Source organism: Amphiura filiformis, chromosome 1 (assembly GCF_039555335.1).
Source record: "Amphiura filiformis chromosome 1, Afil_fr2py, whole genome shotgun sequence".
Classification (NCBI taxonomy): Eukaryota; Metazoa; Echinodermata; class Ophiuroidea; order Amphilepidida; family Amphiuridae; genus Amphiura; species Amphiura filiformis.
This window is the reverse complement of record NC_092628.1, coordinates 76,902,524-76,930,036: the sequence shown is the minus strand read 5'-3', so window position 1 is coordinate 76,930,036 and position 27,513 is coordinate 76,902,524. Positions and strand designations below refer to the sequence as shown.

The 27,513-nt window shown below is 34.7% G+C and overlaps 1 protein-coding gene and 1 long non-coding RNA gene across 3 annotated transcripts in view; one reads left to right on the top strand and one right to left on the bottom strand.

Moving 5' to 3' along the window:
• Nucleotides 1-27,513, bottom strand: part of LOC140153589 (uncharacterized) — a 294,065-nt gene that overhangs the window by 28,092 nt on the left and 238,460 nt on the right. The gene's annotated exons all lie outside the window — the stretch shown is intronic.
• Nucleotides 16,890-19,592, top strand: LOC140153578 (uncharacterized). Of its 2 annotated transcripts, XR_011859124.1 has the most exons (5): nt 16,890-17,361; nt 18,631-18,700; nt 18,827-18,899; nt 19,027-19,100; nt 19,230-19,592. It is a non-coding gene; the product is annotated as an uncharacterized lncRNA (long non-coding RNA). The 2 variants fall into 2 exon arrangements; XR_011859127.1 differs by lacking the exon at nt 18,827-18,899.

Here is a 27,513-nt window from a genome sequence, read left to right as displayed (position 1 = left end):
TCCTAAGTTAGTCGTGTAAGATGATCAAGTGTCTGTTATTTGGAGAACGTTTGTGGGGTGGGTGTGTGGGGTGGATATGTGTCAGGGGTGTTGGGGTGTGTGACCTTGCGCATTCACACCCCACACCCCTACTTGTGTGTTTATTGAATTAAAACATCTGTGGATCTGTGTACTTAATAACTCTCCAAGCATGGTGTCACAAGTTGCAGACGACAAGTTTCAAATTTTCTTTAAAAATAGAAGAAAAATTCAGAATTGCATATTTGCATGACCATATTTGGAATCAGTATGAAAAATGCATTAAAATGGGTGCAAACAAGCCTAGTATTGGCTCAGTGGTTCTTGAGATAGCTCTTGATATAATGAGAAAATATCTCAAAACTTATGAGCCTATTGCTAGCACGCAGAGCATTAAGCATTTGCATATTGCCATTTCTACACCTCAATCTATGGGATAAGCTTGTACTACGTAGGTATTGCACATGAGTTGTGTCCTCCTGCGTAGAGGACCAATCCATGTTCTCACATGCATCACATACCCATCTTTCACAGCATCAGTTCCTATCAAAACAAAACTCCCTCTCCTTCACACACTCGGAAACCACAACTCAATAGGGACTATTCAAACAAATTATTGTATATTTTCATATTTTCATGTTTCCATCTCAAATATTTTGCGGTCACTGAATGAATTCTAGTTTCACTTTTCAGGGTGAGAAAAATACTATTTCCACATCAATGTTAGTGTGTGGGCCAACACCGAACTTAAAATGATGGGCCATCTGACAAGAGGTTATTTGAAGTGAACCTTGCTGCTCCATTTCTATGGCAAATTGCAACATCACACAGTTGATGTAAAAAAAGGAAAGAGATTTAGTGGGGAAAATATAGCGGGGTCACATTAGAAGTGGGTGTTTTCTGATATGTTAGCTATTTCAATATAGAAAACATTGTCACAAAAATTATCAAATTTGTTACACTTACTTTAGGGCATAGAAAAAAAATGTCTCAATTGAGCTCTTGTAAATCAGTTGACATATACAAACAGTTTAGTTTGTTTCCACAATTATATCCGAAATATATAAAGAGATTCATCAGATTTGTAGATAGATAATTATAATGTCAAGTTTTCATCTTATAAAACCAAAAAAATAATTTTAACACTGGCCTATAACAGTTTTGTATGTCATGGATGACATACTTCTTCAGACTGGGACGATACAAACGTTTTGCAGAAGGAATGTGATGCAAGTATCAGAGAATCAATCTGAATTCACAAAAGAGGTTCTGTTGTCATGAACAGAGACGAGGGGCCTTTCATTTAAGTCATGTGTATCATCCTCTCCACAAGACCACACCTGCACAGGATGGAGATGTGTTACCACCAGCAAAGAGGATGATTGGATGCCAATAACTCTGAAGAAGTATATGTTGTCCATGACATATGAAACTGTCAGGTCAGTGTTAAAATAATTCTAGTTTTGTAAGATGAAAACTCTAAATATATCAGAAATTATTTGAACTTTTTTTTCAAACTGTTAATCAGTTTACATGCTGACTGTTACCTAACCTACAGCACTAAAAATAGCACAATGATCTACAGTGGAATAAGCACCCTACATCCCATAGCAATGTCAACTACATCATGTCTTGCAAGTCAAGTGTTAATATGATATTACATGAGAATTATGTTTCACCGATCTCAATCAACAGAATCTAGCTAATGCTTTAAAAAGAGCTAGAAGATAGTTTCAGGGCATTGAGTTTAAAGAAGGGACATGGCCTTTCATATGGACGGAAAAACTTGCTATCGATTGCTCCTTTATTGCGAGCATCTGCAAAATGGAATCATCATGACCTTTTCTATATCTGTGAATGGTTATGCCTTTAGCTGGGTTAAAATCGTGCTCTGTCCATTGAGCGCACACAGCCGACCTTGCTCAATCAGAATAACCACAAATGAGCTTCATTTCAGTTCTATAAGTGTGGTTGATTGCCCATGGCCTGATTCCCACAAACCTACCCTGCCTGCATTGACCAAGTTTACCAAATCTTGTCGTATTAAGGTGGTACGAAAGGCAAAATCAAGTTGCTCTGATTGAGGTTAAAATAGACTTGTTACAGAGAGATATGCAAAATAATCTTAATTCTAACATTTGAGCCAAATCGGACAAACGGTTTTTGAGATATTGCTGTTGAAAGATTCTTTGTATTCTATTGTTTTTGCCAATATATTGATGAAGTTAATGAGGAAAATTGGCAAAATGTGTTCATTAATATTAATTTTTGCCAATATTTTCCCAATATTTAATGAATAAACCTTCATACTACTTTTACCTTTAAGAATTTTGACCTGAAACTTTGCCAATGTGTCTCTATGACCTAAACCTTTAACATGTGATTTTTCCGCCCATCTAATTTGCATATTTGCATAATTAATTAGCATTATACTTAAAGCTAATTAATTATGCAAATTAGATGATGGAAAATCACATGTTAATGTTTTAGGCCATAAAAACACATTGGCAAAGTTTCATGTCAAATTATATAAAATAAAAGTAGTATGAAGGTTTATTCATAAGATATTGGTATAATATTGGTAAACATGAATATTCATGAGCACATTTTGCCAATTTTCCTCATTTACTTCATCAATATATTGGCAAAAACAATAGAATACAAAGAAACTAAAAACATGTATATCTTGACAACTGTATGCAGTGTTTACTCAGAGGCTGTATGGTGCAATTTTGGCCCAGTGAAAATTATATTTGGAGCACACAAATTTGAAATTCTGTATTACAATTAGTCAATTTGAGGAATTACTGAGCCAAAATTGGGCCAATTTGGGGGGAAAATGCTTCATTTGGCGCACCAAAATTCCATAGAGAGTAAACCCTGACCGTATGTCCGATTTCCTTCAAACAAAAACTATTTTGCTCAGTGTATTTAGCTTAACTTATTCAATCTATTCAAATGGTTCTAAATTCAGTTTCTGTTTTCCAGAAACATCGTTTCGAACCCCCTTAACTCACTCAATTATATTTTATCTGTAGCACAATAGTTAAATGTACATCAAAGGAATCTCACAAAATAGACGCTATCTCCAAGACTCACTAAAAATAGAAATCCTACAAACCTGGGCACCAAATAACAAATGCAAAGAACAATTGTTATTTTCTATAGTCTTTTGAGGTTTTTAAGTCTTTTTGTTCCTTACTAACCCATGTCAATGTCATCCAGGGTCCATTGCAAAATATATTTTTGTTTCTCATATAATTTCACAATATCAATGCTACCAAATGAAGACTTACAGAAGTGTTGCAAAGATTTAGTTTTAACATCTTTGATAAACAATATAAGTCCTAAATTTTACACCAAACCAAAAATTAAGGAAAACCCCCAAAAAACTGGAAGCTTTAACCAAGAGTGTAACAAATTTCATTGCTGGAACCTTGTGAAAATACACATTTATATTCAAATTTAAGAACTTAGAACTTTACATTACCTTATTTGAAACCTGTGCAACATGATCATACACACATGAATGGGTCTTCTTATGACACCTTTTGATAGTTGATACTTAGAATTTTAAGGAAATGACAGTCTCGACCAAAAACATTCGCTGCAAAGATTCGCAATGACAAACTTTGTTAGACCACTGTGTACAGAGACTCTGAATAAATACTGTTGCAAACTAAACACACTGCTGACCCTAAAGATTCAAACATCAAATATACCTGGTCAACAACTAGAGACAATAGTCAAAATATACTCTAGATATTATTGCTCTCATCATATATTGCTTGTCCAATTCAATTCATAATAGCAGACTATGGTCTCTAAACCAATTCACTTGTATTTTATACTGCCAGTGCAGACATCACAATGCATTTTCCTATCTTTTGACAGTTTTTGGTCAAGGCCCAGGGATGTCTTTGTAGCTTGAGATGATTGCTGTTAAGAACAGACAAATCCTTAATGGCATTTCACAGGTCAAATTAACCTGGATTATTTTATCTATTCATATCTTTATAATATTATTCTTCACTTATGTTAATGGAAAACAGGAAAATATATTGATCATTTTTCAGCTTGCTTCCTGAGTGCAAGATTGCAATCATTTTTCATATTAAAAAGGTAGGTATATTATTATTAAACATTATGTCATGCCTAAATTATTCTGAGAGCCAGGCACTGCTTTTGTCACTATTACCAAATATTGTTATGCATATTTAATTTCAAATTTTCAGAATATCAATTAACTTTTTTTTGTTACATAAACTATTTGTCAATCAACAGTTGATTGAAAATGAGGCGACATTAGGTCCATATATATGCTGCTGTACAAAATGATACAAGATGAACCAGAAACCCATTTGCTTAACTTGCCTGGAATGTAATTAATAAGTAATCAGTCTAGGAATGTCAGCCTTGATCATCTTGAGATCAAAGTAAAGGGTACAGGGCCAACATTACAACCATGTGCTCATAGTATCATTAACATTTTCAAGATATATAATTTTCAATTATAACAAATATATCAGATTATTGAACACAATTGCAGTTGCTGATTCAATTACCATTTTAGCCTACAACAAGAAGTAAAGCTTTGACACAGGTGAAAAGTGATAAATGTAATCCATGGATTTTACCTGTGAATTAACTGATTTAACAAAGTAGCAAAAGATTTGAAGCATGTAAACTCTTTCAATACAGATAATATATAATTACAAATGCCAGCACCAGCCTTCCAAATTTAAAGAACTTTTTAAACCCCTTAATCTAGGGTTAATAAAAAACATGTTTTGCATGACATCTTGGGCCTTAGATAAGCGGATTATGATGCAGAATTATGCTATTTAGAGTTAACTCTACCAGGCTTATTTGCACCAGCATTTGATATTTTCACTTTTCAGAATCATTTCATCAAGGTGTAAGTTCCTATTGTGTAAATTCCTATTTTTTTGGCAATCATTTTAATGATTTTGCAGCACCTGCCGAATAAAGATCATTGGTCAGTTTTCCTGGGCCTGGTTCCTGGTCCAGTTTTCTAAACCTCTGAATCTGGTAAACTATTAAAATGTTGCAATGTTTTAAATGCCATTAACTGTCTAAATATATTTCATTCATTGTTATAAATCCTGTTATAATGAAATTCCTTGGATTTAGAGAAAATGTGCAAGTTGCGCAATTTGACATACTTTGAATAGCAACAGGTAGTAGGAATTTTACCTATTCCTCAAGGAGGTATAACTCATCATACATGTTAACATACCACATCAACTCAACCATTTTACGCAACTTAAGTTTGAAAACGAAAGTTTCAAACTCCTAATAGAGAAGAGCTGCACTTCAACGTATCTCCAAGTCTCTTCTTAAAGCACCTACATTCCATAATGTATTACGAATTGTCTGCTGCATTTAACTTGTCAGCATTCAAAATGAAGACATGGTATTTTCTGATATTATAATAATCAGAATATATGACTGTACAAGCACTTAAAATGATTTGCAATTTAGTAGATGCAATTTTAGTACTTGAAATTGTATGTCACAATTTCAGAAATATTTGGAAAGCACAATGCATTTTTGTTTCCTTCAATTTTCTTTAGGCAATCAAAAAATCCGAAATGGTTCTTTAAACTATTACATAATTATTTTCAACAAAAGCCGCTTTTCTTTCTCCCAGACTGCAACCTGTTACTCAAGTTACCGGTACATTCCTCAGGAGAGGCACTCTGCATAACTGTGGTATTGTCTTTATAAATCACAACAAATTCTTGCAACAAACTGGTACAAGGAATCCTAATTATCACAAATAACTTCATGGAACATCTACTCATGGGGATACCGACCAAAGGTAAAAACCCACGTGTTCATCTACCTGTATGTTCTACTGAAGCACACACATAACTTGAAATAGAACAGAATCCCTAAAGCAAATTATACCAACATGACCAATGTAGGGTCATTGTATTTCTCCATCTCATTGTACAAATATACAGAATTTGCTTTTGGCAACATACTTTCCAAATAATTATACAATTTATTAATTCTCCACAGACATGGTTCAATAACCATTTAATTATTTATAGTCGAAATGTGGCAAATATTATTTAGTGCTGTTCCAAATTTCTTTTTTTTTCTTCATCAAACAAAACATAGAGTCAATGAACTTAATGAAGATATATCATTATCCCAGACAAGTTCTGGTGGGGTCTTGACATTCACTTGTTCTTGATCTCAAAGCAAGATAAGCATGCATGAGTTACATACAATTGAGATGCAAACTACACGGGACCTTACCTCGGGCCTGGCCGGCAAATTACTGCGGTTTCTTAAAATGTTATCATACAACATTCGGGCATGACATTTTTCTTGATTCATTCATGTTTCAGCATCTTTTTCATAAATTTCCCCCAGGGCAGGTGAAAGACCAACTGGTATTTCAACCTGCCTGATCCCTACTCCAGCCCACCTGTACCCTACTTATTACCCCCAGTCTTGCTTACCACAGCTATATTAAACCCGTCCATAGCAACGCTTCAAAGAGTTCTAGATCTTACTCCGAAATTCCATGCGAATACGCATATATACCACCAGCAAATAACAGCTAAATTGAAGCATTTCATGCAATTGCAATAACTCAGAGTCTTAATTTTCTAAAGAAAATTACATAATTGAATTACAATTTGCATATTTTTTAAAGAAATTGACTTCTAAACTATTGATTAAAAACAAACAACCAATTAATTTTTAAAAATCTGATTAATTTAAGCATTTTGCAAAAATGGTCAAAGCGTGGGAATAAAATGATTTTTTCTTCTATTATTCTGTAACCTACTTTTGTTTTGTCCCTTTTAAATTCAAAACAAACTGCACACTGAACTCAAGTTCAGCATTCATGCCACGTTTTAATCTCATAACAAGAAATGAAATCATATTATATTTTGCTGAGAGTAACATAAAAGGGCTAGCTAAACCATGCAGCCACAATACTACCTAGAATCACTCTTAAATCTCTTACCAATATTAAGGCACAATGCCCGCAATTGCAGTGAAAGTGATTTATTGCTATTTTATTCATTAATCCACAAATTATTACCATGTTGTGTAACTATAGGCCTAGCTTTTGGCTATGAGTGAGCGTTTCTATGGCAATATTCCATCCGCTGATGGGGTTCAATATCGTGGACCCCTAATCCTAGCCCCAACACATGTGGATAGCTGGGTGCAGGCTGGATGCAGCTAAAGAAACACAAGCGCATTTTAATCCTTTTCCAAACATCGCAAGATATGGAGAAATTGTGCTGCTTTTGTAATAGCAAAAATTTTAATGAATTTGTCAAAATATGATTTCATTTTGTTGATGAAATATGACATAATGAATGTTAATAATTGATAATGCTAATATTACTAAAAGACAATTATAAAAGAATAAAGAATTTGAATGAATGAGGACAATGTTTTTAAACCTGGAAGAGAATATCCAATCAAACCCCAGCCATAAGTACAATAAGCAATGATGTAATTAAAGCAGCTGCTGCATACATTTATAACAGCCATAAGAAAAGCGCTTTTTATTTCCAGCTTGAGATCTTTTGCTGTGCCCCCATACGCTCTCCCCGGATTTAGTCTCAATTATATCATCCTACATTACCCAGCTGTCTGTAACAAACTTTACTTTTCACCATCGCTTACGACATGGCTAAAGAATCCAATATAACACTCATGATCTCTTTCTCTTATTGCTTGTCAAAACTTGCCTGGTAGGGGCAATGTGAACGCTCACACTACTTGACCAACCTTTTCTCCCCTTACAGGAAGCCGGAATCAGATTTCTTGTTTTCCGTGCGGCAAGTGGGATCTTTAAATAGACCGCCTCAATTACAAGCAATTAATCATAAATGCACATTTTGGGTTAAGCTGCATTTAAAAATGACGCAAAGCCTACTTTTTAGACCGTTTATTAAATTTATGTTTCCAAAATCCTGTGAATAATTAATCTTGATTGTGACAAGTATGAAAAATCTGTTTTCAATTTCTAATAAAATCTTCTGCACGAATAAGCGGTGGGCCGTTTGCTAAAACTTTAAGTGGATCATTTCTGATAGCATCTAAAGTAATTTTGAGTATATTCATATTAAGCCTGAAGGGTCACATATTAAAATGCAAAAGAAATTCTACACTCGTTGTGTCTTGTTCATTTCGTATGTCTGTATCACAATTCAAGTATGCTATGCTATAGTGATCATGAGCGTACCATTGATATAATAAGGGAAAATCCATGATGGTATGAACAAACAAAATGTAGTAGCAGTATGGCACATACACAGTATTACTTTCCTCATATCAATTTCAACTGAGGAACTAGTCAGCATTAGTAGCCAGTGATGAACTGTTTAACATATTAAGTGAAAAACAAGGATTAGAAACTCTACATCGAAACAATACATGCAAAAGATAGTAAAATAATGACATGACAAAAGAGCATAAAACTTCATCTTTTATATATGCATCATCTCAGCAAAACAATAATTTTTGTCGCCAGCTTGTCTTGGAAAAACATGGATTCTGCCTGATTGAATTAAAGATGAAATGGCTTGGCATAATGTAATATATTGAACATTTGGACAATTGTGTTGTTTCAGCTATAATTTGAAGAAACAAGATTCTTTTAAGATAAAAAAAATCCGCCGAGACTGTGGGATGAGCAGAAAACAAATTATTAAATTAAATGTCAAATTTTATACAAGTACTTCTCAATTCCTAGAATTGAAGTTGCAATATAATAAAGAAACTATTTTTCTGCTGTTAAGATAGAAAACAGAACATAATATCAACTGCATAATCATCCTTGAATCTCAGACTTTCTACAGACTGTATCATGGCTCATTTAGCATCAAATAAGCTTCATTAGCCCTTAGCAACAGCCTTATAATTACATGTAGTTTTGGCTACATCGCCATGGTTTCCGGATGAAGACAAAGAAAGTTTGCGGTAAATGGAGTTTATTTTTTCTAGGCCAGATGGTTTTAGGATGCTACATCAGATTTGATACAATCCCTCATTTGTATAAATCTTAATGCTTTCACTTCTTATTAATGCATGAGTCACAAAAAAGTTGCACAATTCAACACCCCTGCAACATCTATATCATTAAGATGCAATCTCAAGGACAAGTGGCTCAAAATAATGATAATAGAAACTACTTTGCTTGTAATCTGCTAGATATTTTGTATGCACATTTAAAATACTAGATTTGTTGTAAATATGGAGAATACGTCATTCATCTTTTGATACGCAAGATTATTGAGCTTTCCTGTTTGCTTCCATAAGATCAACACTGTTTTTGTGTCACATAAAGCTGTAACTTACAAGGCTTGTATTTCTTAAACGGCAAGAATTTGAAGAGAAATCTGATACCTGCTTTTCACAAGAACAGTACTTAACATGGAATTGAAAATCTCAAATATTTAAATAAATTTATGAATTTTGACATTTAAGTCAATATTGTATTCAGAATAACAAGTACTTCTTGAAGCACAAGACATGCTCTGCAGTTTAATTTTAGATTTGTTTAAAAAAATTATATCAACACTGATAAAATGTAGGGCTCTATGTCACTTTTTATACAGCGTTGTGTCAAACTTGTTTTGATGATCTAGGTATATTCAAAGAAAATAGTTTGTTGTGCACTCACCATGACCAATTTTTATTTCACCTTAGCAACAGCGTTTATTTTGACAACAAAATCGAGCTAATCAAGTATGCAAAATAGGATAAGCAATTTGCACTAAATGTCATTTGAAATGAATGTTATTTTTAGCTCTGGTACATGAGCCCTGGATTGAAAAATACAAATTAGGGATCACTACCATATCTTTTTGTCTTCATGCGTGGTTAATACAAAATTCAGGGGAATGCTCAAACCATTTTGATTTAAAAGTCACACATTGTCTTATTTCAAAACAGTTTTTGTGTTACGTTTATTCTTCATTTATTTTCCCCCCTCAATAGCAGTGGCGATGCCAGGATTGGGTTTTTTTGGGGGGGAGGGGGGCATTGTGGGTGGGCTGCAAAGTGAAATTGGGGGGAGGGCAATACCAACAAATTTTGCACAAAATTGCTACAAAAAGTGGACACTTTTGTAATTTTGGTTTTTACTGGGGGTGTAAAAGTTCAGACTGGGGGACATATGCCCCCCTTCCCCGTGATGCCGCCACTGCTCAATAGAGCCACATAACAAAACTATCAAAATGTAAATCAATAATAGCATAATAAAATGTGAAAATGTGTAAAACCCAATTTCTATTCCTTACCATTTTGCACCTTTAAATGGATATCAAAGTTTTAAAGAAAAAAATAGCACTACCAAACTGAACCAGATGCTGGGGGAATGAGATTTTTCAAATATCAAAGTAGAAAGTTCAGACCTCGGTTATTTCATATTGTAAATGTCAGTCACTCATCTCTTTCTACACACATACTGTATGGTGCCCTGAAATCAAGGGCCTTCATATATCACTTGATTGCCTATATGATATTATTGCAAGATAATGCGACAAACAGATATTATTGAGAGGTACGTGACATTGTATAACATGTCATTTAGAACAGAGGCTTCTTTCATTCTTAAAACGAGACAAAATTGTATGTTAATATGTCAAGCAATAGTCATGGGCGTCAATCCCTGGGGGGATGTGTGACCCCCACCTTTTGACTAAATTTCCCATTTTTTGTTCCTTTCAGCCATTTTTTGACAATTCAGGCCAATTGTCCCCTCCCCCACATTTCAAAGAGGGATTAGCACTGATAGCAACAGTCCATTATGCAAGACCAAATACAATTTTTTAAACTATTAAATTCATTATCAATTTATTTACAAAATGTTTGTCAAATTGAAATGTGAAAATGAATTGTATTGCTCAATTTTTGGGAGCTTTAACTCCACAGCATGACCCGCAGCATGACACAGAAATTAACAGATTTTATCGTCATTTTATACCTATATTTTAGGGAGAAATTAAAGGATATAGAAAGAAAATTCACATTATCTTATCTATTATTGATATATGAGCAAAAGAAAAAAGAACTAGAGCGGTTCTCGGCTTGCGCGGTTCTCGACCCAAAGCGTCGGCCACAATGCCTCCACCTTGAGGCGTATCATGTTGAATGTACCCAACCAAGTGTCATGCCCATAAGACGGTTTTTAGTAATTTGACCTCAGATGACCCCTGTGTGAACCCAGATGACCCCAAAATGTCCATCCAAAAATTTAACTTTAAATGTTGACTGTATCCACCAAGTTTCATGCCCATACGACAGTTTTAAGTTATTTGACCTCAGATGACCCCAAAATGACCTTCCAAGAATTTAACTCTAAATGTTGACTGTACCCACCAAGTTTCATGCCCATACGACAGTTTTAAATTATTTGACCTCAGATGACCCCTGGGTGACCCCGGATGACCCCAAAATGACCGTCCAAGAATTTGACTCTAAATGTTGACTGTACCCACCAAGTTTCATGCCCATACAACAGTTTTAAGTTATTTGACCTCAGATGACCTCTGTGTGACCCCAGATGACCCCAAAATGACCTTCAAAAAATTTGATTCTAAATGTTTACAGTACCCACCAAGGTTAATGCCCATACGACGGTTTTTGCTAATTTGACCTAAGATGACCCCTAGATGACCTTGGGTGACCTTGACCCACTAACCAAACCTACTGGAATTTGAAGACCGCCAACGACCATCCCTCCACCAAATTGCATCACTGTACACCAAGGTTCATGCCCATACGACGGTTTTTGCTAATTTGACCTCAGATGACCCCTACATGACCTTGGGTGACCTTGACCCACTAACCAAACCTACTGGAATTTGAAGACCGCCAACGACCATCCCTCCACCAAATTGCATCACTGTACACCAAGGTTCATGCCCATACAACGGTTTTTGCTAATTTGACCTCAGATGACCCCTAGATGACCTTGGGTGACCTTGACCCACTAACCAAACCTACTGGAATTTGAAGACCGCCAACGACCATCCCCCCACCAAATTGCATCACTGTACATCTTACCAGTTACAAGATATTGCACCCGCAAGCTCGGACGGACGGACGGACAGATGGACGGACGGACGGACGGACAACCAGGAAACATAATACCTCCGGTGGAGGCATAAAAAAAGGAATCTTTATTTTGTCTATAAATATCTAGTATCTAAATGGATCTAAATGGACAATGCCTGAACTCTCACTGGATTTACACTTTTTGCAATGCCATTAAGACAGACTGAGAGATATATGTTCAGGCATGAGAACTGGTCTTGGAAAAAACACTGAAAACCATGTTTGTTTTACCATTTTCTGTGAATTTGATTTAGAAATAGGCTAAAAAACTGAAAACAGTAACAAAAAACACTGAAATCAGCTAAAACGCTGACAATTTTCATGCCTGAATGTTTGTGTTGTGGAGAGACTCAACTGGTGATGTCACCAAAGATAGATATTAAAATCATGTTGATTGCAATTTATAATGTGCTTGCTGAATGTACACAACATACCTGGCCAATTTATTACTGCAGACATTTGGCATTAATGCTAACAATTTATATTGTTTCACAGCAAACATAAATCGCCAAAATAGATCATGTTATCGCCAAAATAGATCATGTTCCAATTTCCATGGCGTGCTAATGTTGTTATAACATAGTCGTGCTTGACGGACCAAAAGTCTACATTTGGGTTAATGTTTTACTCCCACACCCATAATACATACCAAAGCAAACAACATTCTTACATGCTTTATCTGCTCTGTGATTCAATAATGACTACACCACTTGCACAGCTCATATGAACCCACATTACACAATAACATACAATGGTTTGGTGACACCAATATCATGAACATTATGGTTTAAAGCTAGACCAGAGAATACATAACTTGCAACCTAAATATTAAGGTTAATTAAACTTCCGATTTAAATATTGGCGGACAGAAACAAAGTTGATTTGAATGTGATAAGAATTTGAACTTGCAACCTATTAAGGCGTAATTAAACTTCCGAATCAGATAACATTTGAACGTGAAGTTATTCTTTGAACTTGTTACCTGGACTAAGCTGATATTAAAAGGAATGTTATAAGGCACTGTAATACAATGCAGGTAAATTAACTAATGGATATTGATGGTGGATAAGGGGACTTAAAGGTCAGAACCAAAAAAAAGTGAAAAAAAAAATGTAAATCAACCTAACATGTTTAAAACTCACCAATGACAGAACAAGAGTTGGAATGAGCCCCTCCTGTTCGGGTTCATTTCAAAGTTAGTTCATACAAACATTTTCATTGAAAAAGGTTCTGATCTCCTTCCCTTCAACATGTGAATCCGCCACTTTTTCCTTCCCCACGTAATTATGCGAGACTTGTGTGTAAAAGCAAAGGAACTTTGTTAGGCTTACAAAACATGGCCTATTTTCACTTGAGTAGGTTGAGAGTGTGGTTTAAATTCTTTTATTTTTACCGACATGTCGGAAATATGACCCAAAATCAACACGTAAGCCGTATGACATATATTCATGACTAGACATGTTCTCCAATATTTGCAGATATTATATCCATTAAATTTCCTGTTTGTTCATTAATGACCTATATATCAGTAATGGGGGCGGGGGGGCAATTTGATATGTTGATCATTTTAGGTTACCTTACTTCATTTGCATATGGTATTAAAGTTATTCAAATTGATGATACAAAATTCAAAATGGTGAGATGTCACACAGCTGGGTGAGATCTGTTCCAATTCTGTCAATTGTTTTCCATTATCTCGTTAAGAGAGTATGCAAATAGGATAACAATGTATATTCCTCAGAATTTATGACAACTCAATGCAATAAAACATCAGATTGCTGTAAACTGATAGTAAAAGTACACATCTTCCATATCATATTTGAGTGTTTAATTCTAGTAAAATATGGCAAATCTTTTTGTGCAAGATGTAAAAATAGATTTGACACTAGTGCAACTTGGGAAAACTTTCATTTTCAATCAAATTTGTTATTTATCTGAAACGTTTTTTGTTTTCTTTATATCAGCCTGACACTGCAATTAAAACCTTTTATAATTTCAATTGCAGTGTTAAAACATGATGACAATAGAAGACATACTTTATCTTACGATTAGATAGTATGTAATCTTCAACCTGTATAACACACGATCAAACAGATCTTATTTTAAATTGTACTTAATGATGCACTCCACAGGCTTGACCAATAAGTTATCTAAAACCAGTTTATACGATGAGCAAACATTATGTCAATGGTACACTAGTGAATTCACATACATGTCTACTACAATTTAAAGTTTGACAGAAAGAGTCTTCAAGAGGTACATAGGCCTACCAGTGGGTGAAAATATTCCTCATATTTTAACAAAGCACAGACTTTAACCCTGTGATTAAGCAATTGTATTTTCCTCTTCTTTTAACATCAGGTCCCTTTGACACCAACAGTTTCTCATGTCCTCCTTTTCAAAACAAGTCGCTCTATACATTCTAAATAATGACATTTTTACTTGTTCGCATCCTGCTCTGAGCATCACAGAAACCTAGTAAGTATGATCTGGGGCCCATTCCTTGAGAAATAGACCACAAAATACAGGTATCCCTGCTGTAATGTTATATAGGTAATGCGAAGTTCTCCCATATTTATCACCAAACATGACTCACATCAGCAATGATGAGTAAAATTGCATAATACATTCTTGTAAGTTTCAATTTTGTTTTTGATATCCTTGTACTGTTATCATGCACTCCTATATCAATAACTTCCCCTGGCAAGAGATGTATCTTGTATTTAGATAAGAATGATAATACCTAATATTGTTGAAAGAGATCAAGGAACCCTACAACACCATGTATAAAATATCTCTTGAGTTGAGAATCACAATGAAATGGTCAGGACAATTTGATGTTATGTGCTCATTTATTGTTACAATGATATTGTCTCAAAACAGTGGTTTTGTTTAATGTACTTCTACTAATGTCTTTCAGTTTACACAGAAAAGATACTTCAGAGAAATGATAAATCAGAACAGAAAGCTTTTCTCACAAAAATCATTTGATTAAGTTCAAGTTCAAGTTGATTCGTTTTCATCTCAATTCACAATGAAGTTATAAAAAGTATCGTACTGTGCTCAAAATGTCTTAGTAATTTGTATCTTAACTGGTTTGTAACAAAATCTTATTTCTGCATGGCCTTAATGTCTCACATCCACCTCCTAATCATGATTCACCCTCGCCTGTGAAAATATATTGATATTAACCACCAGATATGTCATTGATTGATTGATTTTTTTCCAAAGAATCTACACCAAAAACGTATCTTTAAGTATTATGACATTTATTAATAATGTGGCGGGATCTTTAATAATAAAAATAGATATAAAAATATATAGCAAACCAAAGTTTCATACTTATTGTATAATAGGCAAGTAAGCTTTGACATTTCACCACAAAGTGTTACTCCCTTTAACATTATTTGATGAGATTTCAGTAGCAGTATTGACAGATGAGTTGGTACATTGTGAATGGTAAAACTATTTTTGCTTGTCATGTCCCAGATTTGATGTAAACAGTACCTAAATGCTCACATTCTGAAAGGCTTCATATAATCAATTTGTACTTTTAAAATCATTGCAGAAAGTAGGCCAGGGTTGAGCATTGAGACTATGTTCAATATTATGTTACATTTATTTGTCAGTACATAATGCAGGCCTTTTATAGTTCAAGTGAAACAACTCCAACCAATTCATTTTGCCTTCATCGTTCCTACTCCCTTGCTTTCACAAGTTCAAACAAATGTCACATTTAAATGGTTCTACTTGAATAGGTACTAACACACAATTGGGCCTACAAAACATCGCCATAACACAGACAATGTATGACACAGAGCATTGTGAAGTGGCTTAGAGTAGGCATAGCCAAGTACACTGAGTAACAATAGTAACCAAACCAAAGTTGAACACTAGGGGAATACAGGAACCCAGATACTCCAATACAACACTTCAGTTGAAAAGCGCCACTTCGTGAGCTAGACACCCAAGTTACATTTTCATGAGCTTGTCTATTCGGACGAGATTGGCTCTGATTTTCCTCACTTTATTTATAATGCAACTAACATGGAATTCAAAGAAACAAGGAAGCACACAAGATCAGTATCAAGGAAACCTGGTTCTATGTCACTCATATCAGTTCCCCTTTCACAACCCGAGTGCTGTACAGATGGGGGCAAAGAAGATGAGATCCTGTGAATCCCTACACCAGGGACGAACTAATTCTCAGCATCTTCCACTGGTAAACATGGTAAAAATCATTAGTAACGGCATAGCACACCTACTCGAATCAATGCTATTGCACCATTGGAAGCACCTGCATCCTCCGGGCTATAGCATTCATGTCAATAAGTCTAAATATATCCTCAAGAATATCTGGGTGTATCTCATGAATCAGTGATGGTACTAGGCATCTTTGTACTCAATTCACATGCAACAACTTGTGTGAAGGTTATTTTTCTTTTCCAGAATTGCATAACCCAATTTATTCTATGAAGAGTCAAAAACTTTCTGTAAATAGCATCTATTTGAAGATATACACACGTCTAGCCATAGACACTTCATGATTGTTTGAATATGAATGAACGACAAATTTGGCAGCATTGGGCTATTCCAGAAAATAGATGCACACCCCCTATAGAGGAGTGCGGATATCCAGACTTTTTGTCCAATCGAGACTGTTGGAAATCCAGACTTTTAAATTGTCCAAAGGTAAAAATATCCGGCAGAAAAATAGTTCAACATCAGAAATCCTCAATTTAAGATAGGGATTTCCCAACCCGATCACGTGACCGTTGGTCGACAGCATCATCACCCGTGTTGATCACACACACAGCAAAAATGGTCAAGGACTTTTCAATACTCGTTTTTCCAAACTCGAGCATAATTTTTATTAATGAACAAAATAATTCAATCGTTCTACATTTCAAACAAGTACATATTAAGTGTTATTTATGTGAAGTTAGAATATTATTTTGATGTATATTAAGAGAGAAATCGCGAATTGAATGCCGCCGGGTGAGATCGAATTTCGCGTAAAATTGTGTATACAAAGAAACGGCACCGGATTATGAATCTTCGCATAGCGGTTGCTTATGACAAGGTCACGGTCGAGGTCAAATCGCCTCTCGCCTATTGGTGCAGGGGTATAACGGAACTAGCCAATCGCTAGCTGACATTCCCAGCTATCCTACAAATTTTCCCGGGACCGATTTGACCAACTACAAGCCGATCTAGGTAAGTTTGGAATCTTTCTATTTTAATTTGAGCGATAAAATATTTTTCAATTTTTCTCGGATAATTTATGCAAGTAGTTAGGTCTAATATGCATATCCATGCAAGGTTTCATGTCATGTAGGCCTCAAATAATGTAGCGAAATAGATTTTTCTACCCCTACCCAATACCGCATTAGCACGCAGAAATACTAGCACGCAGAAATCTACTGCTACCCTACACACTGCATGGCGCTGGTCGTAGCTTGCTGTGCACTACGTTCACGGCATAATAGGGTTCCGCACAGCGCATAAACCGCCTCACATAGCTGCGTTCAGAACAAAGTTTGCCATACTTTACGTGTATATTTAGCCTTACCAGTCAATTTGATAAATGTCCGAACATGTAACGACATAATGATGTAGTGATTTTGTAAAACTACCCCATATTTCTGTGATTTTAATGGTCTGAAAGTGATCGATGTTTCAATGGGTTGTGTTTGTTTCGCTCACTGTGCATGAAGCTTAAAGCGCGCTGTACAGCTGTTGTTTTTGAAGCTGCGGCGGTGTTGCCAGATGCGCACCCAATTTCCGTTGCCAGACGTGTTTCTTCCGTTAAGCTGCTGTATAATATCACGCCTAAAATCAGGTGGCGCACCCATTTGGGCGTAATATCAGGATAATGTTAGTGTAATATTCCCAGGCCAGCGTGGGACGGCGATTTAAATTAATGTCATAATGAACAAAATAATCTTTTCCTGTAAATTCTATTTCAAAACTTATTTTATCAATACTTATTTCAAATAAATGAAGAATGTTTTAAAAATCTTCTCTCTTTTTTTTTTTCATTGTTATTAAATATTATTTACTTATTATTATTATAATATAATTTTTTTTGGGGGGTACCTGAACTTTTTGGATGGGATCTTGATCGGTGTAACGATCTACTTTAAAAAATTAGGTCCGCCCTGACTTTTGCACAAAAAATAGATAAACAAATAAATGAATTAACTTGGATGGGATCTTGATCTATTTATAGGCAAAAACAAATGTTTGATTGGCATGATTGGTGTAACCCGACCTACCCTAAAATTAGGCCAGACTCTAACTTTTTTTTTGAAAAGAAAAATAAATAAATAAATATTATTTTGGGGATGGGCTGCAAATTTTGGGGTGAGGGCCTGACATTTTTGGGCAAGATTTTGTTTCGTTTATGGGTGGATGGGGTATGGAAAAAAACATAGAAAACTTCTGTAATTTTTTTTTACATTTTAATTTTTTGACATTCTCTAGGACCAACAACTTGTATGTGCCACAGTACATCCCTTCCCTAGTGCAGTTTCCAGCAGCCTCTCCATAACAGGTAAATATTTTACAAATTCTCTGTTTTCACATTTTATTTTAATTTTTAGACAAAAATGGTTTCAGTAATTCAGGTAATAATAATTTTTTAAAAAACATAACATTGTATTTATTTTACATTCTACAGGGTCAACAACTTGTATGTGTCACAGTACATCAGTCCCTTCCTAGTGCAGTTTCCAGCAGCCTCTCCATAACAGGTAAATATTTTACAAATTTTCTGTTTTAACATTTTATTTTAATTTTTAGACAAAAATTGTTTCAGTAATTCAGGTAATAATAATTAAAAACAACAACATAACATTGTATTTATTTTACATTCTACAGGGTCAACAACTTGTATGTGTCACAGTACATCAGTCCCTTCCCTAGTGCAGTTTCCAGCAGCCTCTCCATAACAGGTAAATATTTTACAAATTCTCTGTTTTAACATTTTATTTTAATTTTTAGACAAAAATTGTTTCAGTAATTCAGATAATGATAATTAAAAAAAAAAACACATAACATTGTATTTATTTTACATTCTACAGGGTCAACAACTTGTATGTGTCACAGTACATCAGTCCCTTCCTTAGTGCAGTTTCCAGCAGCCTCTCCAAAACAGTCTAAAGTTGATTGTCTAACTTGATGATGCAAGGGTGCGAATTCGGAAGCCATGATGAAAAGAATTAGTACTTTGACCAAATATATGCAAATTAGTAGTTAATTATGCAAACTTTAAAGTGTAATATGTAACACTGGTCCTTATGAATTGAATAAATACTGTCAACACAAATCATTACAGTGCACAAGAAGTCAATCATTACTGATTCATAATCAAAATCTAACTAAACGGAGGCTAAAATGACTCGTTAATTGGAATAAATGGCTTGAATATGCAAATTAGAAGCAATTCGGCCCCATGCAAATTTGTTTTTGATATTTCAGACCTATACTTTTAACTCCCATGCTTAAAGTAATCTCCCACATGCAAAAGCTACATTTGCACATCAAATTATACAATATAATTGACGAAATGTGGCTTTTAAGCCTCGGAATACATCAAAAAATGACCAAAATTGGCCAAAAAATATGCAAATTAGCGGTAAATTATGCAAATTAAGATATGTGCACAACAGGCTTTGGCATTTGGGAAACAACTGAAGCTTACATTTGGGTATTAATTCCCTTTTATAGCTTTTTCTCCTTCAAATTATACAATATAATTGTCGAAATGTGGCTTTTAAGCCTCGGAATACATCAAAAATTGACCAAAATTGGCCAAAAATATGCAAATTAGCGGTAAATTATGCAAATTAAGATATGTGCACAACAGGCTTTGGCATTTGGGAAACAACTGAAGCTTACACTTGGGTATTAATTGCCTTTTATAGCTTTTTCTCCTTCAAAATTGATTAAACATACACTTTTTCCCATCATTTACAGTGTTTTTATATGATTTAAATGGTGCCATTGCTTAAGTACATAGCCTATGGGAATGACCTTTGACCTCTGGTCTAATTAAGGCCAAAATATGAAAACTTTAACGAGCCGTAACTTTTGATCCCATGGGTCAATTTTAAAAAATAAAGTATCTTTGTAATCAGGAAGCCAGGCTGCATAATCTGAGCTGTGTTTCAACTCTTATTTCAGTGTTTTTAAAATTGACTGAAAAACCCTATTTAAGAGTTCATTTTGGAAATGTCCGTGATTTTTCCTTCATTTAATTGGATTTCCAAGCTTTTTCAAGTGATATTGGCAACTGGAATTCCAGTCGTTTTCAGAAAGCAGACTTGGAAATCCCGACATTTCTTTGATTGAAAATTTACTCCTCTATAGGGGGTGTGCAATTATTTTCTGGAATAGCCCATTACTTAGCGCTCTTGATTCACTTGGCAACATCATATATTGAAAGAGCTCGCATGAACGTGAAATGTTCTTCTTTTGAGCAAAAGTACTTTGATGCATAGAATACACTGAACAGATGTACCGCTGATTGATTGTATATCTATGGGAAGACAAAAAGTGCATTTGCTATATACCATCACATACAAATACGGAATCACATGCTTCTTTAGTATAAAAGAGTGTCTGTCTGCACCTGACACCAAAATTTGGTAGTACAGACGTGACTAGACAAAAAAATAAGCCCCGGAAAATAAGATCCTAAAAAATGGGAACAATCAAATCAGCCAGAGACTATTGTACACATCAATCGTCATATGCATTGAATTTTTGCTGAAATTTTCACAACTATAATATAAAGAATATTTCCACACGTAGCGCAGGTGTTCTGTATTTGTATTTATTTGCTTTTGGCCAGTCTTTTGTTTCGCTTAACAACTTTTTTACGCACAGATGTTGGAAGAAGTCAACAAGTGACGTCAAGTCCTAATTATGTTTTGTGAGAATAATTACACTAATTTTCATCAGAATAAATAGCAAAATGCATTTGAGTGGATATGACAATACAATCATTAAGTCCACTCTACTGTGCAACTCTTTGATATACCGTATTTGACCATATTAGTGCCCTTTCTCTAATTAGCGCCTACATAGATTTTTATAAATTACAACTTTTCTTGTACTTTTGCAATCCAAGGAAAATGTTCTGGCATGATGACAACTTGCAACTTACAATAATAACCTTAAAAAAGAAAAAAAATGCAGTATGATTTCACTTGCAAAATGTGGAATAAATCTTTCATATTACGTAGTTGATAAAAGAGAAGTAAGAATGACATTACTTTGTTCTAGGGTTAGTCTAATATGGCAAAAGTATTTTGGGTAACTTTAACATTATATTTCCCAAAAAAATGGACAAGTAGGCCTAGCTGTCCTTTGTTAGTATACAAATTTTACAATACTTTATTGTATATTATGTATGTGTACATGGACCTGAAATTCCCCTCCAAATCCCAAAATTCTTGCCGAATGACCTACAGAACAAAGTTAGAATATGAACTACATCCAACATAATTGTCAAGATAGGGAAGTAAACACATACAGTACACATTTTAGCAGTATTATCTATTTGATGATGAAACCTGTAGCTTTAATATGCACAGAGCACTTTAAACCAGGACTTTAAATCCTAAACCTGTGACCCTAGCAATTTTCAAGCCCAGATTTCTCTGCAAACTATTCATTCTACATGTATGTTGGATGCAGTTGTTGAGGCTGAGGTTAATTCAATGTAAGAGGCAACCAATGCCACCTGGTGATACAATGCAAACCTAAATACAGAATTTCCAGCTGAGGTTTCCTAGAGAGCACTTGTGTTCCAAACATCCCATACCTAATACTTTGAGACAGCTAACCTTATATACACCTAGTTTAGGTAGGAATGTGATTTTACACTATGCACAGTTTTGTAGAATAATAAACCAAAATGATTTATCTTTAATGACATGCGATGACGCAATCCCGTTAAATTAATTTCTTATCAGGCAAAATTCATTTTTTTTCGTGTAAAATTCAATTATTTCCCATTACACTATGTTGAAACCCTATCAAACTTGGATTCACAGTTTTTGTGTTAGCTTTTATGTGCTCAAAACAATTCAATACCCACAAAATTGAACACTAACTTCTAGCCTCAAAGCCATTAATAGCTTTTATCTCGCAATCAATGTTACTAGCTTCACACATTTATACCAGTACATAAAAGCATCAATACTTGGTACAATCCATATTTCCTGAAATCACACATAAACAAATGCTTGTATATGTAGGGATATATTTTAAAATAATGAAAACATATTTTTTGAAATAATAATCTTATTCTGAGGTTGGTAAACAAGTTGGCTATGGAATCCTACATCTATATTACCGACCTATATATTATAATGCAAAATTTTTTATTTCCAATAATATATTCACAATGCTCAAAATTAAAATTTTAAATGCTAAAAGCAGCAAAGTTAAAAATAGCATTTTAACGATTGTTGTATAGCCAGATTTATTATCCATTTCATTTTGACTGAAAATATGATAAACGTGATAATATTTTACATCAGATTCATTTGACCAAGTATGTCACAATCCCAGAAAATCTCATGAGCTGAACATGATCCGTGAGAAATGTAGCTAAGTCACATTTTGTACTCCAAACATTTTTCAGTGTAAAACCAACAATAAACATACCTTTTCAGAGCTGCTTCATTTGCGTCCTTATTCCAAACGGTATATAAATTCCCCAATCCAACTGGAACTTGATCAAAGACATGCCACAAAACTATATCGGTGAAAAAAGTTTACACGCCTCTGGTAGACCAAACTCTGAAGTGTATGTATATCTACGCCTGTAGTGTGTATTTACGCGTACTTGTACTACCACTATTCATTCCAAATGTTTACCTTTTTCTGTGCCTGCTAATACACACAAAACACATAGAGATCTTGATCTTAGACTGGAGCTGAGCGAGTGAGTGAGCTTCATACACAGCTTGCCTATATGCTGCCAAGCAGTCGAGTGAGTGAACTGGGAACCACACGACACACAGACATTACGCACACTTCCAAAACACACACCCACTCATTCATGCGTATATACTGGCTTTCAGCCGAGACCGGCTGGTGTGTTTGTGTATGTGCGACCTTTAAACCTTGGTTCTGTCTGTGAGCTAGTCAGGTAGGAATCTAAAGATATTCAATTAAGGACAGGTAATCCTTGTGCATTTCACTATTCAATATTGCAAAACCATAATTTATAAAATAATTCAGAAATGGCAAAAAAATTTCTCATGAACTATTCAACTACTTACTACTGGACATGTTAGTACTTTATATAAATACATTTTTCACAGAAATTTAAATTCAAGTCATGGAAATGTGAAATTGGAAATTTGTACACATATTGTGTACTTCTCTAGACAGCATTCAGAGGTTTAATTTAAAGGATAACATGAACTTGGAAGAGATGTAGGTGAAACTGAACAGATAGTAAATATCTACATACTGCTATTGAGCAAGGCTACAGGTATTTTCAAGTTGTAATTGTATCCTGTTAATTGAATATTTATGGTAATTTTATATCAATTTTAGTACTCCAGGATAAATATGCTTTTAAAGCTGTTGCTAAATGTACCTTTCTTCATAACATATGATTACTACTATAAACCTGATGGTTGATTGAACTTTAGAAGAAATGTTTCAATCAATTTATTAAATTTACACACTAAACAATTTTCAAAATATATTTATGCATTTTATGCCTCAAACTCTTTGGATGATATAGTAAGTCTTCAGTTTTAGCCTTGCTTGAAAATTTAATTAAAACAAACCTGTAAATGAAGACTTTCCTTTCCTCTGTTTGAGTTAATGAGTTAGCAAGAACTTATTTTCCTGGCTAAAAAAATAAGAAAAGGTCACAAGGAAGTCTTATAACAACTCTCTAGAAGAAGGTAATTTTTTGCATATTTCATCTTTCTAATACTGCACAAGATAAGGCAATTCCTGATCACAGATTCTATGGTAAGTAGTGCTACCTATGGTTTAAGGCGATATTATAATATGAACGTTACTGAATTTGTGAAAAAGGGTCCTACAAAATCCATCAGACTAAAGCTAATTTCCATGGTGATAATTTGCAGCACACATTTGATAAGTGCAAACCTAAACCAACCAGCAATTCCCAATACCAGGATTATTTGCTGCAGAACCTTTCCCTAAGGTTACCCTTTAGATTGAAATTCAAAGTAGTCTTCTTTTCACATTTCCCGTAATAACATATTTTTCCTCTAATTACATAGCTAAGGAGTCGCAAATTCCCTACACTAAGAGTCACTTGAAATTCTACAAGGCTCTCCTCACAGGCAATGCTAACCCTATGTGTACAATGCTAATAACTGCAGTCAGATGGAAAAAATAATATAAAATTGTCACAAAATTCTGAATTTCCTAACGCTAACACTACAAAAAACCAAATGAGTATCAACATATGGTATTAGTTCAGCAGTCTTAGCACTGTAGATATTGGCATTTATGGAAATATCTCAAAACAGGTTTAAGTTTACGTAACGTCGCTGTAACTGTGCGGAAGAGTTAAGAAGTAATATGAATGGTAACTGGAGCAGCAGGAGTTTCCAATCTGTGTCAAAGTAATCGCTGTCATTCATCTTGGTGAAACAAGAGCGTACAAGCAATATTCAAACCATCAATGCATCTACTACTCAACATAAAATTTGTACTCGAGTAATATTTACTGAGGCTAAACACTAAAGCTTCATTCTCAACGACGCACCATAATTCCTCCTGATAACAACTCTAAGCAAATGCCGAAAAACATATTTCCCTGGCAAGTAATTTTAGTTCTTCTCCCTCGCCTATAGCAGATGGATGGTGAAGAATAAATCTTACTAAAATAGTTTCTGAGCTTTTGATTTTGAAATAAAATCTTGGTGAAAAATATCACATTTTGTCAGTTGTGAAATATTGAGTGACATACAATACAGGTTCAGCCCCAACCTTTGCTTTAGTCAACCGTTACCTTAGAATATTATGAGATATTACTAGGGATGAAAATTAAACTTGTAAGTCGTGTTCAGATGGTCACAGAATTCTCAAGGATTGGAGTGCTCAAGAATTGCGACTCCTAAGTCAATCCCTGAGTGTGTGTCTACACGACTCAATTGAGCCTGGAATCCTCAAGTTTCGCAATGCCAGTTGACGTAAACTCGTAAAAATTACAAACGGGAGCTAACTGTGACCCACCTAATGGCACAACAAATTGAGCTGTATAATAATTTTTTAAATACAAGGTCATAGGTTACACCCCCGGGGTTACGCCCAGCAGTCCAGAATCGCAAAATGTATTGTTCACACGACAGTAGCACTCGAGGAATGCTAAAGCATAACTCAAGGAAATTGTGAAATCCCCGAAATTTCTTGGGAATAAATTTTTGGGAAACTTAGAGATTGGAATCCTCAAGAGTGTTCACACGGCAGATTACCCCAAGCTTTTGCCCGAGAACCATGTTGCTTTAGCATAAAGCCACCGTGTGGACATATGCCTATTGTGAGATATTACTAGGGATGAAAATCAAAACTCATAGTTCATCATTTGTACGTAACAATAAGGATGAAATGGGATTGGATCCAAATGAATCAGATTTTGTTACTGAAATGGATATACCTTAGTTATATTGATGTTTATTAACATTAATGACATCATGTTGCACAGTGATCATGTAAAATGATGAAGTATATAAATGGTTGGTTAGTTGGCTGATATTTTAGTGGGAATCAGAACACAGATCACACACTTGTCTTTGTAATGGTGAAGTATATTTGCAGAAGTTAAGTCGGAGATGTCGTCGTAAAATTTCACATTTATGATAATTTCATGGCAAACTAAAGAATACTTGATAAAAACTTTACACGGATATTTTCATACTAATACATAAAAATTTATCGAAACACTTCAACATCGCGACAACCACGGCTTACAGCTGTAACCCATATTTTAGATCTCCTTGTGCAAGTCTGTACTAAATACATCCATAATCTTGAAATTCGTACAACACCAACTAAACTAATACAAATAGGAAATGGTACTGGATAAACCATACACATTTAAGTCTGTTTGGATAATTATATAGCCTTGGGGAAGTCCAGTAAAACTGTTAAGGTGACAGTGCATCTACAAAATGTGTACTACATATCTTGGGGTGTTTTTATTTTCAAGTTATTTTAACGAAGTAAAACACACTCATTAACCTAACAAAATGAAAAATATCAACAAATTAAACGGAAGTGCACACCCATCCACCCTCTCCATGCACGCCACCACCACAACGCTTTCGTACCAACAACTCCAAAACATGCTCTCCAAATAAAGTAGCTTTAATATATTTTATATACTCGCCACTAAGAAACTCTAAAAATATGCAGTATGCAGGTATGCAAAACGAACCTGCCGACTAAACTGTACAAAAGATTGATTGTTATAAAACTGGAACAGCACACACTCATATTATACACGATTCCCGAACATCGCAGGAATATTTAAACAGTAAGCCTACACTAGAAAAGTCTAATGTTTTATCTCTTCCATAATAATACACTATTCCCGGTTGCCTCGAGCCAATCACTCGTGACACATTGAAACAGAATGAAGACTGACAAACACATTATGTCTGGATATTAAATACTAATTGTGCACAAATGGTGGTATGGAAAACAAACGTGTCAGGCAGAAAAGAAAATCACATCCCTGCCATCTTTTACTGTATATTGTGACCTTTTTGGAGAGCTGTAGTTGATGAAGCAATTCCAATTTGGGTTGCAATTGGGAGCCGCGATATATGCATAGAAAATCAGAGACGACACGACCATAATTGGTGGAATGCATAACTCCACATTGCTAAGGAAGTACCAATCTAATGATTTAATTCTATCCAGAAATCATGTCTAATATTTGTACCATGCATCCAACAAGTTGATTTTATATTCCTCTATAACAACGATATAAAACTTGGGGGAAAATGAACCTGTTTGTGTGTTGGAATGATTATGAGTATGATACGATAGTGATCATGAACAGCTTGTCTGTTAACTTGTTTGTATTCTGAGGAATATACGGGAAGCAAATGCGATAAAACAGTTTTAAATTTTACAATTACAATGATCAAAATACTGTAATGGAAAAAATGCATACTAAATGCACACATTTACAATCAATTTAGTCGGTTCACTATATGATGCACCTCTAGCAGTTGGCCAAAATATGCAATGCATTATGGGAAAAAGTTAACATCCAAAGCCTGCGTAATACAAATACAACACAGGAATATAATGCCATTGTGTGTTTAACTGTCGACATAAAGATGTTAC